The 14,815-nt window shown below is 48.3% G+C and overlaps 1 long non-coding RNA gene across 3 annotated transcripts in view; it reads left to right on the top strand.

The window, feature by feature from the left end:
• Positions 1-14,815, top strand: part of LOC127491747 (uncharacterized) — a 58,037-nt gene that overhangs the window by 18,056 nt on the left and 25,166 nt on the right. For all 3 annotated transcript variants that reach the window (XR_011390563.1, XR_011390562.1, XR_011390560.1), the window contains one exon: positions 12,236-12,364. This is a non-coding gene — a long non-coding RNA (uncharacterized lncRNA). The remainder of the gene's footprint in view (positions 1-12,235; positions 12,365-14,815) is intronic.

The raw sequence follows: 14,815 nt of genomic DNA, 5'->3' as shown, positions 1-14,815 counted from the left end.
GGGCAAGCTGGGACCACTTCCGGCTGATCTTGTCTTTGAGATCTGGGATTCTTGGGCACCCTCAGGCCCAGGCAGGCCCCCCTGGACACCAGGGAGCTCTGACGACTAGCTCCAGCTCTCTGCCCCTCCTAGTCCCCAATCCTCCACCTACAAGTTACTCTGCTGGTAGGAAGTTAATGAGTGATTTATTAAGTTCTACAGGTGACACTCCTGCCAGTCGCCCCTAAAGCCCAGACCACGCAAGGAGACTTTTATTTTAGGGTCTAACAATTCAGAACATGCTTGCCGAGGAAGGAGTGTGGGTTTGGGTTTTCCGGGACTCAGAGAAGTGTCCCTTCTGAGATGGTCAGGAGGGCTTCTGCTGCTCTGGTGTGTGAGGCGGGGGTGGGAGAGGCGGGGGTGGGAGCCAGGTGGATTCCACCCCACACAGCTCCTCAGGGACTGGGGTTTCACTGAATCAAGATAAGGCAGGTAGAGCTATAGTCAATATTTAATCGGGATTCGGCTCTGTAACGGCAGCACTCAGGACCTGTGCCTGCGTGGCTGAGCGCCAGGAAAGTATTAATCCCCAGAGATTACATAGCTATTCGACCCCGAGTCCATCACAGGGATTCAGGTGACTGCTCTGTGTGCACGGTGCTGCCCAGGCACCTGTTTAGCAGCCATACTGGGGTTGTGGGTGTGCACTGGGCTGGGAGGGTCAGGGCTAGGGGCTGCAGCCCTTATTCTCTGTGAACGGGTTCCTGTGTCCCAGCTGGACCTTCCTAGGTCCCTTCTAATTGTCTCTAATGCTCCACCTGCCCTCTCTTCAAAGTCAGTGCTTGGTGGGATCAATTAAGGGAGAGCCTTAGGAGAAGGAAGACATGTGCTTTTGACAGGCAGAGTGGACAGTGAGAGAGACAGACAGACAGAAAGGTCTTCCTTTGCCGTTGGTTCACCCTCCAATGGCTGCCGCGGCTGGTGCTGCAGCCGGCGCATCGCGCTGATCTGAAGCCAGGAGCCAGGTGCTTCTCCTGGTCTCCCATGCGGGTGCAGGGTCCAAGGACCTGGGCCATCCTCCACTGCACTCCCTGGCCACAGCAGAGAGCTGGCCTGGAAGAGGGGCAACCGGGACAGAATCTGGCGCCCCGATGGGGACTAGAACCTGGGGTGCCGGCGCCGTAGGAGGAGGATTAGCCTATTGAGCCACGGCGGCCGACATGTGCTCTTTAAGTTCCTGTGTTTTCCCCCTCTATGTCCAAGGGAAGGGATTTGGTCTCCTTGGGGGGTGACTCCTTGCTCCCAGAGCTAAGACACTTGTTCCTGGGTGCCTGTGTGTGGGGATGGGATGTTGGAAAGTCCTGGCTGAGTGCTGGCTTCCTGGCCCTTGATCCACAGGCATCCTCTGGTCCCAGCACAGAAGCGCTATCATGTTTGCTTCCTGCTCGACTTTCCTCTTGGGTCTGCCATCAGTTCTCCCGTGGTGGCGGTGCTGGTGGCAGCATACCTGTGTAGAGTGGCAGGGGCATGAGCTCTCCATAACCCCCTGATAGCATCTCTGGAGTCATGATGGGGTGTTTGGCACTCCCCAGCAGATCAGTGCCAGCACCACAGCCCACCAGCCCGAGTGCAGTCTGTCACTGGGCTGTAGGACCAGTATGAACTAACAGTGACTATTGATCATTTGTTATGCTCTTGGCACAGGGTCAAGTGCTTTATCCATTAACTCATTTAACTGCTCACTATATCTTCTAAGGTGTTATCAAATTAACTTTATGGATGAGATCACATATCTCTTGAGCAGTCAAGCTGACACGGAAGCCAAGGTCTGAGTGGGTCCATGCTGTATCCTTAACCACCACAGGCTACCATTTCTATAACAGAACAAATTAAAACAACTTTATTTTACATCCACCACTGTTACACAAGTAACGCATGAATACATTATTATGAAAAAGTTAGAATTATTCAGATAAGGCAGAATTCCCCTTTGATCCCTATTTCCTACCACCTGTTCCTATTCAGTGGGTAGTTACAGTTTTCAGTTTGGTTATATCACTTCAGAGCTGTCTCTAAATGTTTCTGTACACGTATATGTGTGCATAGTAAATGTCAGCATTGGGGTGGGCATCATGGTGCAGCAGGCTAAGCCACTGCCTTGGATGTCATCATCCCATATCAGAGTCCTGGCTCCTTCATTTCTGATCCAACTTCCTGCTAACAAGCCTGGTAGGCAGCAGATGATGGCTCAACTGCTTGGGCCCCTGCCACCCATGTGGAAGACCCTGAACTCTGGGCTCCTGGCCCAACCCTGGCTATTGAAGGCATTTGAGAAATGAACCAGCAGATGGAAAGTTCTCTTGGTTTCTTCTCTCTCTCTCTCTGTCTCTCTCCCTCCCTCCCTCTCTTCTTCTGTCACTATGCCTTTCAAATAAATAAACTTAAAAGACAAAAAAAAAAAAAAAAACACACACACACACCTCAGCATCTCTCACTGTTCTTTCTGTAAGATGTTTAGTCATACTTGTAAACTCTACTCCGAAACTTCTTTGACATCACAATAGGTCTTGCCGGTATTTCCATGTGAGCATAAGTGGATTCATTGATTCTTCACTAATGCCCAGAATTTCATGTACCAGGTATTTAGCACAGTTCGTTTTCTGTTTGTTTCTGGCCATTCCCAATTGGTGGACATTCACGTTGTTTTCAAAAGTCTACTCTGAATGTTTCAGTGAACATCCTTGGACAGATCTTCATGTGTCCTTGTATGTTTTTTCTAGCACAGAGGAAGTGGACTTGCTTGTGACAGAGTATGCAAACTTAACATTTTAATAGATGCTGACAAATGATCCTCCAAAGTGGCTGCATAAATCAATACCTTTTGAAACAGGGCTGCACACGTGTTAGGATAAAGCACCGTCTCTCCAGAGAGGACAGTGCAGAGGAAGTGGGCTGACCTTGCAAGAGGGTGCACCAAGGCAGCAGGTAGCCAGCTGTGTGAGCTGAGGATTCAGCCTTCCAAATGGGTAGGTGATGGCCTCTTTGGGCCTCAGGGTTCACACCCACAAAATAGAGATTGCATTCTCACTAACTGAAGGCTGCTGTGAGGGTTAATTGAGATACTACATGAATAGCCCATGGTTTACAGCCATGTACACATGAAACACTCAATAGCAGCTCTCATTAGCTATGTGGGAAGGAACAAGGATGACAGAGGCTCAGGCTGTATTTCCTGGAAAATCTTTAGTGACAAGAGCCCATACGTTGCCATCCCCCTGGAGAGAAGGCTAGATGAGGGCACTGATTTTAGAGCAGAGCTACAAGCCTTAAATCATGACCTTGACCTTTATTCTCTCCACTCCAGCCTAGGAGACACAGAACACCACATGGCATGGGCAGTCATTACCTTTTAATAAAAATTATAAACCTACAAAAATGCTTTTCATGTTTGTACCTTTGAAATTCCTAACTTTTAACCCTAACTCCTCACACTTTCCGTGTGACAAATATGCAGGGTTTTAGGCCATGAAGATAATACCAGTAAAGGAGTCATGAATTCACTTGGTGAGTTTTATTCTCCTGCTCTAAACATGACATAGTAATCTTGGCCCTGACTTTGGCTTGGTATAAGTAGCCTTGAGAAAATAGTGGAAGCTCCGTAAATCTCAGTCCTTTGTAAAAACTGGGTGCTAACATTATCTCTAAGAAGAGCCAATGCTTATGGAACACTGAAAGTGTCCAGCCCTAATCAGTCATTTTATGTGCACTGTTTTGTTATGATCTAAATCAATGCTCACAATAAATAGAAGTAGATGTTGGTCCCCGGAGGCAAGTCTGGATTCAGTCCACTAGCAGCACCACCTTGGGCAAATGTCCTAGTGTCTCATTGGCTCAGGAAGTTTTGTTGGGATGGTTAACAGACTGATATACAGATCCAGAAACAGCCCATGGGCTCTGAGCATGGGGGCAAGCAACAGGTACTGGGAAGACTTCTCTGGTTATAGGACTGAGGGTGGCCTGGAAGCCGGTAGCAGCCAAGACTCTCATTGGAAACTGAGTTAATATAATCATGATGGCATTAAGTGGCCCCAAGCCCAGGCCAGGCCAGCTATCCTGAGAAGGGACCTTCCCTTAGGCTTGGTAGATGGTGCACTGTTGGACATCCTTGGCTTAAGGGAAGCAGTGGGGCTCCTGCCTTCTAGACCCACTTCCTGAAACCGTCACAATGATCCTTGTCCATGCCATGTCACATTTGCATGGCAAATTGGGACCGAAACTCCTGGCTCTTGAATCTTTACAAGCTTCTTAAAACCACAGTCTCTCCCTCCCCACCCCTCCTGATGCCTTACTCCATGGTGCCAAAGGATGGCCCTATGCCCAGTCCCTCTTCTTTGAGATTCTCAGCTGCTGAAACTCAAAGCAGAAGTTCTTCAGGCTGTGGTTCTCCCTGTGTTGGTGCCCCCATTGTCGCCCCTTCCACTTTCTGCACCATTCATTCGCCTAGTCCTTCTGTGCTGAGAGGGGACAGTCAGGGCGCCCCAGGCAGTGGAGACGCGCAGATGAGAACACTACCTTAAGTGCCTCTTGGAAACCTTCATTTCCCCAGAGCGTGAGCAAGGGGGAGCCAGTGAGCAGGCAGGCGGGTCTTTGCACAGAGGCTCTTTGTGGGAACCTGCAGACCCCAGGGCCTAGTTGACAGCCATGCCCAGCAGCCCTTGGCACATCACCCTTCTTAAAGGAAAACCATTTCTTTGAGGTAGGGGTGGGGGTGCTCGTGCCTGAGCTACCCTCTCCAAAATCAACATGGACGACGTCCTTGGCCAGGATGTGGTCGATGCAACGCAGGATGCAGAGCCTAGAGACCCGGGTTAAGCAGCTGGGCAAGGCTCCCTGGCCCTGACTGTCCTCATTTGCTGAATGGGAGACTTGCCAGCTAAAAGCAGGGGATGGGAAGTTCTCTGCTCACAGCCAATGAGATTGAAGGGAGCTAAGCAGTGTTAACAGAGGAGGCTTGGTGCTTCCTTGGTGAAATGACAAATGTTCTCTCTACAGGAAGTGGAGTCTGCAAGAAGTCCTAAAGCAGAGCTATCAAGTCTGAAGGGCTCAGGTAGTGTAAAGAATCCTGAATTTTTGAGTTTCTTTTCAAAATCAGGAGTGCTATTCCTATGGTGACCCACTGTCCTAGGTAGCCTGGGACTAAGGGTATTCCTGGGATGTGGGACTATGAGTGCTAAAATAGGGAAAGTCTTGGGAAATCCAGGACAAGTCAGTCATCCTAACTGGTCCCCAAACTTTCCTCCCTAAAGCTGAGGGCAATACTCATCTACCTATTGGGCTCAATCAAAGCCCAGTTGCCCTTGGCCCTAACACATTGGAACACAGCACTGAATTGAGGCACCTTATGTTTTTTACCCATGAATTTCTGTTATTCTCTCCTCTGTGCCTTAGAAATTCACCCCCCACCCCAACCCACTCAGAGTCAGATGGTCCTGGATTCAGCCATTGGGTGGGTGGTTTGAGCGTCAGTTCTCATCTGTACCTTGTGAACAGACACGATGTGATCTCTTACCAGGAGCCATGCACTATGCGATGATTTTACACATCTTAACTCATTATTTCTCACAGCAACCCCTGAGGTATTGCAATTATCTGTATTGGAGTTATCTTGAGAAACAAAACTAATGAGATGTATAAATGAGAGAGAGGGAGAGAGAAAGAGAGATTGATTATGATTTGATTTTAAGATTTTTAAGATTTTAAACTATTGGATTGTGAGATTATGGAGCTGATGGGTCTAAGATCTGTAGGGTGCAGACTAGCAGAGATGGTGAGTGTAGAAACTGAGGCACAGAGTGGTGAAGTGATTTATCCAAGAGTGGATAACAGTAAAAAAAAAAAAGCCACAACTTGAACCTAGCCACAGGATATGGCTATTTTAAAGCATGGCTACTATTATCATGCCTGCTACCTTCGCTGAGCTCTTGGGAAGGGTCAGAAGAGATAGATCATGTGCACAGTAACTGGCGAAGAATAGGCGCTCAGCACCTGTTGCTTCCCTTCTCCCTGCTCTCTTCTGTGTTAAAACTGAGGCACTTGGTTACGGAGAGTCCTGGTTACTGTGACAAGCTGGGCTCCTGCAGCACCACTGAGGAAGGCATGTCCAGCAAAGGGAGCACCTGCTGCCCCTGTGTTTTTGATGGGGACGGGCTGGCGACAGCAGGGGGCCCAGGCTGGTCACCTGCATTCCTCTGTGTTGTCTGTAGACCAGATGGGGGTCAAGACCCAAACAAGCTCAGCGAGCGATCACAAGGACCAGGGCTAACCTGAAAGCCCAGGCTCGTGCAGCCAGCAAGGAGCCAGGTGCAGGTGCTTCAGGAACTTTATGAGTGTGCCCTTTGCCCCTGCACCATGGCCTTGGCAAAGGGCCAAGGGCCAAGGCTGTCTCTACTGCTGGATAACAAGCACCATCTCAGGACTTGGAACCAATCAGACGATGATCTCTGAGGCCACCTCACTGATCCTCTGCCCTCGTTATCATTCATCTGACCTCAGACCTGAGATGAAGTGATTGAGCCACCAGGCCGTGGTATGAGCAGTGTTCTTGCTAAAGCCTGCATGCGGCTTGAGCTGGCCTCTGATGGCTTGTGAGAGGAAGCAGCCAAGTGTAATGAACGGAACTCAGGGCCAGCAAATATGGGCTCAAGTCCCAACTCCATTTATTAACCTTAGGACACTGGTCAGTTGCTTTACCTCTCTCGGCCTCAATTCCTTCATCTGTAAAATGGGGATAGTAATAACTGACTCTGAGCTTGTTCAGTGAAAAGTGCTCACATAAGTCAAAGCCTTGGCACAGAACTTGGAGTCACTCCTTGTCTGATTAAGACATTGATCCACTTTCTCTGACCGTCTGCTTTGCCTGCTTGAGTTTAGAAGTATCAAGGAGGGTGCAAAGCACCCGGGGGTTGGGGGGTAGCCCCATTCTTGACACTAAGGTGTGGAGTGACTGACGCAGGCAGGTGAGCCTCCTCTTCCAGTTGCATTGAGAGGAGAGACCAGACTCAGCTGGACCCAGACGGCAGCCACAGTCTCCCTGCAGGAAAGTACCCAGAGCTGCTTGTAAATTTCAGTTCTAGCTCCTGGGAACAAGTCTTGGCTTGCTTTGATTGATTTTTTTTGGCTTTCAAGTTATAGTACATGGATTTCTGAATTTCAAAGCCCTCTAGCAAATATGCAAATGATTTTAATTTTAGGATAACAGACAGGTGGAATTAACATTCTGAAGCCAGCATTTTCTTGGTAGTTCTTAACAAAGCTGATAACTCAAAAGCAAGATTATTTTTTGCCTTATAAATTGTTTGGGTCTCTTCCATCTGGTGGGCCTTTTAGGCTGTGATGTTGGAAAAGAAAACATTTTAAGGAAACAGTTCTAAAAAGAAGAAACATTATTTTTGCTACTTTTGATTATGACTTTTTTTTCCATGTGTGTTTAGCAGGAATGAGTAGGGCTGAAGCTGGGGTGATGGTTGGGTTGGTCCGAGAGGAAGATGAAGGCCAACTCTGCCCCGTCCCCAGATATGTTCTGATGCTTCCTTCTGCATATTTCCTTTTCCTATAGCTCCTTGTGGGCTTTTTGTGAGATGCTTTATTCCAACAGGTACACGGGCCTTGACTAAGTAAGTGGGATCAAGATCATGGTTTAAGAGTCTGATTGTTAGAGTTGGGGCATGTGTGGATTCACAGCCTAACTTTCCCCACTTCCTGTCCTTGTGAGAATGGGCACTTCCTTTAACCACCCTAAGACTTGACTACCTGTGACGTAGATAGAACAGCACTGCTTCATTTTGCCAGGATGAAAAACACAGTTATGTAAATCACACAGTGCAACACATAACACTTAATAAATCAGAGAATGTTTAGTAATCTTACCAGCACATGGAGGAGTTCCAACCCACCAGCGACTTAGGGGTCATACGGTCGCTCCAAACTGTGCCAGGTGGTCCAGGTGGAGGCAAGAGGAAGACTAGCCTTGATTCTTGGCTCTAAGGAGCTCTGGGACAAACAAGACTTACACAGGAATAGAAAATGCTGAGCTAAGTAGGTCCAAGCTGGTGCTTGATCAAATGCTAAGTTGAATGAGGCAGGTGATAAGAGGAACTGAAATGCAGAGAAGGGAGGTGACTCTAAAGCTAAGAGGTACAAGGAATTTCATTAGTATATTACAATGCGCCAAGCTTCAGGAGACTGGGCCCCTTAATCCTTAACAGAGCCCTGGGGAGAACTCTGGGAGGTGGACATTTTTACACCCCCTCCCTTTTTTTTTTTTAAACAAAAGGTCATTAAGGTCTCAGAGAGATGAAATAAAGTCATCCAAGGTCGATCAGACAGAACTGATAGAGTTTGCATTTGACCCTGTACCATGGAGGGCAGGCGTGAGGTGACCTAGAGAGAAGGGCGTGGTAAAGGGCGAGCTCTGTTCTTGGTTGGCTATCTTCTACAGCTGGAGAACTGTGCCCCACGGTGGAGCTGCATGACACAAGAGAAGGCCCCCTCGGGGTAGACTGTGGGGACCGGCATCCCGGCAGGCTGTGGACATCAGTGCCAGCCAGTCCTGGCAGGCGAAGACTACATAGAGCCCTGCATTGCCACCACCAAGCAGTGAAACCTGATCTGTGTCCCGGCCCCACAAGGTGCCGGGCATTTGCCTTCTTATCGGGCTGGGCACATTCCGCGGCTACGTGGCCTCCTGGGTTACTTCTGTCAGGGTTGATCTACTTCAGGCTGTGTGTGCATTTGCACTGGTGCCTGGCTGGCAAGGTTTGCATTTTTGAGAGTCTGGCCCAGCCACAGGGGGCTGGTAGGGTGTTGTGTTCCTTGGCCACTGCCTTCCAGCAGCAACAGGGCCCAGGGCATCCTGGGATAAGGCCTGGTTCTGGCATCAGAGAACCTGGATTTGAATCCTGCTCCATCTTTCTTAGTTGTATGACCTTGGCCACCTCACCTCATTTCTCTAAGTGTCAGTTTCCTTTACTGTAAAAAGGAAATAGTTAAAAAAAAAAAAAAAAGCCGACACCGAGGCTCACTAGGCTAATCCTCCGCCTGTGGCACTGGCACCCCGGGTTCTAGTCCTGGTTGGGGCGCCGGTTCTGTCCCGGTTGCTCCTCTTCCAGTCCAGCTCTCTGCTGTGGCCCGGGAGAGCAGTGGAGGATGGCCCAAGTACTTGGGCCCTGTACCTGCATGGGAGACCAGGAGGAAGCACTGGGCTCCTGGCTTTGGATCGGCATAGCTCCGGCCGTAGGGGCCATTTGGGGGGTGAACCAACGGAAGGAAGACCTTTTTCTCTGCCTCTCTTTCTCACTGTCTAACTCTGTCAAAACACACACACACACACACACACAACAAAAAACAAAACAAAACAAAACAAAAAAACAGAAAAACGTGAGCTTAGTTTCATTGTGAATATTAAATTATTTTAAAATAAATCATTGAACATCAACTATTGTGAAGAGCCTGACTTTCCTACATAGGTGCTCCATAAAATTACTATTTTTAATGATATGATTTGTTTCTGGAATTCTGAGCTCGTGGGCACAGGCAGTGGTGGGGGGGCACAGGTGGGTGCCATGATATTTTGCTGGCTTACACCCAGAAGAGCCCCCACTTCCTCTCCTGAATCGGGACAGGAAATTTGGGCTGAGTTTGAACTTGTGGAAACCCTGTGCTTTGCCTGATGGCACAGAAAAGTGTGTGATTGGGATAAAATTTTGCCCCGGTGGGGCAAGCATTTAGCCTACTGGTTAAGATGCTGGCTAAGATGCCTGTGACCCATATCAGAGTCCCTAGGTTCAATCACTGGCTCTGCTTCTGACTCCAGCTTCCTGTTAATGCAGACCACGGCAGGTAGTGGCGATGGCTCAAGTGACTGTGTTCCTGCTACCCACATGGGAGACCTGGATTGAGTTCCTGGCTCCTGACTTCACCTCTGGGCTATGGGCATTTGGAAGGAGTGAACTAGCAGATGAGAGCTCTCTCTTTCTCTGTTTCTCTCTCTCAAATAAATTAAACAAATAACAGAATACAAAAAAGCATTGCTCGTAAGAAGTCTCTACTGGGCTGGAGTGGAGCTTGAGGAGAGGATCACTCGAAGGTCTTACCCGGTTGGGAGCAGTGCCCCAGTGAGACCACAGCCATCATGAATGTCTTTCTCATCTACTGAGTGCAGCACTTAGTGCACAGAGAACCCAGGATGTGTCACTCACACTCGGGTTTCAACTACCGTTTGCCACCTGTATGGACGTAGGCAAGCTGCTTAACTTCTCTCAGTCCCTTGTCTCACATTAGGAGGGTTATATGTGCAGACATCAAAAGGTTCATGAAAATGGAATTATGTGGTGCCAAAAAACTTCTAAAATTCATTCAATGAATCTTTAAAAATTTCATGAAAATTATGCATCACATAAAAGCTATGTGGCTTTCAATTTTTTTTACACCAAAATCAACATCCTTTAATTTCATTTTCCACGAACTTTTTAAAGTCCCCTCACATTCCTTTTCCTTTTGTTGCTCTTGATACTCGCAACAGTCCTGTGAGGTTGGCCTTATTCCGATGATGATGATGAGCAAACTCAGATGGCTTACATGATTTGCCCCAGATCAGGGTAAGTACGAGGGGTTGCACAAGATCAAGCCCCACCAGTGGAAAACCTCAACCAGCTGTCCCTGAGAGCAAGTTCCGGGTCGGCTCTCCAGTTTGAGGCCTTGGGCCCTTCCCCTGGCTGCCCAGTCATGGTGCTTTTCCAAACTAAATTCTTGTGCTCTGATGACACCAACTGGCTATTTACATAGTATATCTCTGAGAATGATCTTGGGCCAAAACCCTGACGTTTTATGAGAAACTGGCTAATTAGATGAGGCCCTGTTGGTCTGTTGCCATGGAGTAGATGAGGCAGACTGACAATTTTAGGAGGCTGTAAAAATTCTCTGGACAGGAAAATAAAATTGCCTGCAAGGTGTTTTGAAGGAGACTTTTTGCAGGAGGGTGGCTTGACTTTATGGAATGTCACCATAGAATATTCTAGATGGGCTGAGGGTTTGCTTTTGATCAGTTCAGCTGGAAATCAGCTTATTATAAAAAAAACTTGGCCACCCAGGCTATGTCTCTGTAGCCCCAGTCAGATGAGCACAGTGCAGAAGGGAGTAAGGGGGTACAGAGTATTTCTGGTTCATTCGGGGGTCCCCTCTGAGTTTCAGAAAGCAGAATGACTCCTTAGAGGTGGCAGAGCTGTGGATCAAACAGGAACTGGATTTTCCTTAGCCAATGAGAGGAAAATTCAAAGTGGCTGGAAGGCACATTGCAGGTTCTAGAATGTACCCTATGCCTGGCGCTTGTTAGCAGGTGCAGGTGGCTGCTGGCTGCTGTGAGGTACCAGGAGAAAGAGGAAGAGGGGCTGCTTGGTGCTGCACTTGGCTAAGAAGAGCTGATTTCTGCCACTCAGGCCTCATGTGACTCTGAGACCCCGGCTTCATCTCTGCTTGCCCAGCCCCACAGTTGGACAGTCAGGTGCAATCCCTACTCCACTCAGGGAGAGGAGACCGAGACAGAGGGGCCGTGAGGATTGCATGAGTCAGGCCGTGTGCTAGACACACAGAGCTTTCCGGGTTTTGGAGACTTCTGATGCGTGCTTAGGAGCTGGCTGATGTCATAGTCTCAGCCCCTACCACCACTTCCTCCCGACTCCAATGCCAGTTTCCACCATTCTCCCAGTTTCATGGGCTATAGGTAAAATGAAAGGAGGCAAAGAATACTTCTCAAAGCTGTTCATTAAGGAAAGGTGACCAGCCTTAGTGCATTTGTGCTGCTGCAACAGAATTCCTGAGACTCAGTAATTGGTAAAGAACAGAAATCCAGGGCTCCCACTTCTGGAGGCTGTGAGGGGCGGGGTGGTGGCAGGTGGTGGACGTGGTGCGGCCCTCTGCTTCCAAGATATGGTGGGAAGAATCACTATATTCCTAAAGCTGTACTTAGGAAATGCAAGAAGTTTGTATTACTTAAATAAAAGATTTCTTTGGGAGGAAAATAACTTTTTATTAAAAAAAAGTGTCTTGATGCTACATCCTCTATGGAGGAGGGACGTGTGCCCCCCTAAGGCAGAAAGTGGAAGGGCATGTCGGGGACAGACTCCCACCAGTAAGACCTTGTATCAGGGCACCGAGTCCTCCTTATGCAGGAGGAGCCCTAAGGCCTAATCATCTCTTACAGACCCCACATCTTAACGCCATCACCTTGGCCACAGCTGAGCTTTGGAGGGACCCATTCAAATCAGCCCAGTTCTGCCTCTCCCAGTCTTACACACGCCATGGCCCGTCCTATTTCTCTCAGCTTATCCATGTGAGTATATCTTTTTTCCTCACTGATGGGGTGAGTTGTCTCCTTTCCCTGGGGAGTCAGGATGCAGGTTTTGGTGCTCCCCAGACCTTGGCTTTCCCTGGAATCAGCTGCCATGATGTATTTAGGGAATCAAGTCCTTCCTTCCTGGTTTCCTTCCCCCCTCCTTCCCTCTTTGTCTTTCATTTTCTCTCCCTTCCTTTAGCCTTCTCTGCTTCCTTGATGTTCCTCTTCCTGCTTCCTCCCTTGCTCCAAACATTTTGACTGCCTTTCTTTCTTTTTGAAAAAGATTTATTTATTTTTTTATTTAAGAGGGAGAGGGGGAGGGGGAGGGGGAGGGGGAGGGGGAGGGGGAGGGGGAGGGGGAGATCTTGCATTCTCTAGTTCACTCCCCAAATGGCTGTAACAGCCAAGGCTGGGTCAGTCTGAAGTCAGGAGCCAGGAGCCTCCTCCAGGTCTCCCACATGAATGCAGGGTCCCATGCACTTGGGCCATCTTCTGCTGCTTTCCCAGGCACAGCAGCAGAGAGCTGGATTGAAGTGGAGCAGCCGGGACTGGAACCCATGTCCTTATGGGATACCAGCACTGCAGACAGCAGCCTTACTCGCTATGCTGCAGTGCTGATCCCTTGCCTTTCTTTTATACACTGACTTTGGTCCTTCCCTGTGACAATCTTGTTTGTTAAAAAAAAAAAAAAAAAAAAAAAAAGTGGTGTGCTCCCTGACACCAGGGACCATGTCCTGAACTTGTGCATGTCTGGCACGTGCAGTGACTTTCTAGAAACACGTGTCCACACGTGGCTCTCAGCTAGGGTCTGACTTTCCGGGAGCAGTGACTACACCACAGAGGCCAAGGCAAGAGCGCTGCCCTCCCTCCCAAAGCCCCTGTGGGTGCTTTCTTGGGCTCTTGCTGGCTGCTGCTTGGGTGGCTTTGCTAGCTGATGGTTGCTTTATCTCCAGCCATGCCTGGTGGCTGTCCTCAGCCCAGTGTATCAGCCACACTTGCTTGTTTTGGCTACACATGCCCTTCCTCAGAGGGAACAAGTGGTTTGGGATGGCAAGCAGGGCAAGTCTAGGGCATCCCCTTCGTTTCTTTATTTTCTTCCTGGCAACGGGAATTCGCAGTAGCTGGAAAAACTAAAAATATCTCGGAGCCCTGGTTTCTGACTCTGTCTCTGTCTAAAAAAAAAAAAAAAAAAAAAAAAAAGGACAAACACACAAACAAATGAAGCCCAAAGTGAATTCTCTAACTCTACATGTAGGATATGATTGCAGACAAACATCTGCCATCATTCAGATTTTGGGGGTGAAATCTTGGTGTTTGGTGCTATGGATTGTGTTCAAAGTGAAGAGTTACATGCTAGGAATGGACAAGAAGTCTCCACAGAAGGGTTGAGCGGACACCTTCTGGTTACATGGTGGCTGTGCCAGTTGCACCCTAGCTATGTGCCAAGCATGGGGCTGATGGCTTCCGATACATCCTCATTAAGTTCTCCAACACCCACAGGATGCAAACAGGTGTCATCTTTATGTCCATTTTACATCAGAGAAACTGAGGCTTAGGAAGGGCTAAGTGATTTATCCCCAAACCTCAGGGTTCAAACGTGGGAGGGACGCTGGTTCTCACACTCTTCTTAGTCTCTAGGTTATAGTTCCTCTGAAAGGAAAAACTCTAAAGGGAGGCCACTAGACCCAAAATGAGCTCTCAGAGTAATAAATCCCCCAAGAAGATGATGATGTTTGCCTTCATTTGTATGTGTTTGAGCCCATTAGAGTAGTCCTATAAAAGTATACTGTATCTTTCTGGATACCACACTTTCTGGATACCATCAGCGCTGCTGGCACCAGGTGAGGTAGTCCCTTACTCAAAAGTAGCAGCGTCGGCATCAGCTGGGAGCCTGTTAGAAATGTAGGCTCTCAGGACCCACCCCAGAGCTGTGGGATCAGAGCCTCCACAGGCTGCTCCAAATTAGGATTTCCCCTTCTGTGCACCAGAACCCCAGAGCTGCTGCTTCCTACCTGTAACTGTGTTTGCATACAATTAGGCTGATTAAAAATAAAACTTTGAACACGAGCATCTCCGCCTTGACAGGCGCCCCTGCTGGTTCACGTGTTTGTGACAATGGGAAGCGTGCTCAATCTTGGGGTGTGTGGCCTAAGCTATTGGGGTTTTTCCTCAAGGAAAATATCTGAAAGCAGAGGTAACTGATTCACAATTCATTTCTTCCTTTTCCAGACATTGGACTTTTTATTTAAAAATATTGAATAGCTCATGATGTAACTGATAGCAATGGTCAATCGTAAGAACTTATTTAAAAATAAGTATGTATTTAAAAATAAATACATCTTGGGGGTAGTTCGGTGCAGCAGTTAAGATGCCTGAATCCCAGATAGGAGCACTTGTTTGCTTCCTCCTCCAGCCCAGCTTCCTGCTACTGTGTCCTCAGGAAAACAA

Source organism: Oryctolagus cuniculus, chromosome 1, assembly GCF_964237555.1.
Source record: "Oryctolagus cuniculus chromosome 1, mOryCun1.1, whole genome shotgun sequence".
Taxonomy (NCBI): Eukaryota; Metazoa; Chordata; class Mammalia; order Lagomorpha; family Leporidae; genus Oryctolagus; species Oryctolagus cuniculus.
The sequence above is the reverse complement of the archived record's forward strand: the minus strand, read 5'-3'. Positions and strand labels throughout refer to the sequence as shown.